A 1,706-nucleotide genomic window follows, 5' to 3' on the forward strand; every position below is an offset into this window, starting at 1 on the left:
CACTTTCTGATTAATTGTTTGTATCTTTCCCAAGCTTCATAGAGGGATTCTCCTTCCTTCTGTCTGAAGGTTTGGATTTCCACTTTAAGCTTACTCAATTTTTGAGGTGGAAAGAACTTTGCCAAGAAGGCATTGACTAGCTTTTCCCAAGAATTCAGGCTTTTTTTAGGTTGTGAGTCCAACCATGTCCTAGCTCTGTCTCTTACAGCAAAAGGGAATAGCATAAGTCTGTAGACCTCAGGGTCAAACCTATTAGTCTTGACAGTGTCACAGATTTGCAAGAACTCAGCTAAAAACTGATGAGGATCTTCCAATGGAAGTCCATGGAACTTGCAATTCTGTTGCATTAGAGAAACCAATTGAGGCTTAAGCTCAAAGTAGTTTGCTCCAATGGCAGGGATAGAGATGCTTCTCCCATAGAAATCGGGAGTAGGTGCAGTAAAGTCACCCAGCACCTTCCTTGCATTGTTGGCATTGTTGTTTTCGGCTGCCATGGGTTCTTCTTGTTTGAAGATTTCTGTTAGGTCCTCTACAGAGAGTTGTGCCTTAGCTTCTCTTAGCTTTCGCTTCAAGGTCCTTTCAGGTTCAGGGTCAGCCTCAACAAGAATGCTTTTGTCTTTGCTCTTGCTCATATGAAAGAGAAGAGAACAAGAAAATATGAAATCCTCTATGTCACAGTATAGAGATTCCTTGAGGTGTCAGAGGAAAAGAAAAATAGAAGGAAGAGGTAGAGAATTCAAACTTATCAAGAAAGATGGAGTTCGAATTGTGCATTAAGGATGAGTGTCAGTCCATAAATAGAAGGATGTGAAAAGAGGGGAAGAAATTTTTGAAAATTAAGTAAAAGATAAAAAAAACATTTTGAAAAACACTAATTGATTTTCGAAAACCAAGGTGGAAAAGAAATCAAGTGATTTTTGAAAAAGATTTTGAAATTAGAAGGTAAAAAGATATGATTGAAAACTATTTTGAAAAAGATGTGATTAAAAAGATATGATTTAAAAGTTATGGTTTTTTTAAAAAGATGTGATTGAGAAGATATGATTTGAAAAGCAATTTAAAAAGATTTGATTTTAGAAATTAATGACTTGGCTAACAAGGAAAGATATGATTCAAACATTAAACCTTTCTCAACAGAAAAGGCAACATACTCGAGATGTTGAATCAGATCATTAATTGATAGCAAGTATTTTTGAAAATAGAAAGAAATTGATTTTGAAAACATGTGATTGAAAAGATATGATTTGAAAAAGATTTGATTTTGAAAAATTTTGAAAACTTGAAAAAAAATTTGAATTGAAAACAGAATCTTCCCTCTTGTGCCATCCTGGCGTTAAACGCCCAGAATGGTGCACATTCTGGCATTTAACGCCCAAAGCTCTACCCTTTTGGGTGTTAAATGCCCAGCCAGGCACCCTGGCTGGCGTTTAAATGCCAGTTTGCCTTCCTCACTGGGCGTTTTGAACGCCCAGCTTTTTCTGTGTAATTCATCTGGTGAATGTTCTGAATCTTCAATTCTCTGTATTATTGACTTGAAAAGACACAAATTAAAAATTTTTTGGATTTTTAATGATGAGGAAAAATCAAAATGCAACTAAAATCAAATAAACAATGCATGCGAGACACCAAACTTAGAAGTTTGTATACTACTGACACTAACAAATTGAGAATGCATATGAGAAATAGCAAAACACACGAAACAATAG

This window comes from Arachis duranensis, chromosome 5, assembly GCF_000817695.3.
Source record: "Arachis duranensis cultivar V14167 chromosome 5, aradu.V14167.gnm2.J7QH, whole genome shotgun sequence".
Taxonomy (NCBI): domain Eukaryota; kingdom Viridiplantae; phylum Streptophyta; class Magnoliopsida; order Fabales; family Fabaceae; genus Arachis; species Arachis duranensis.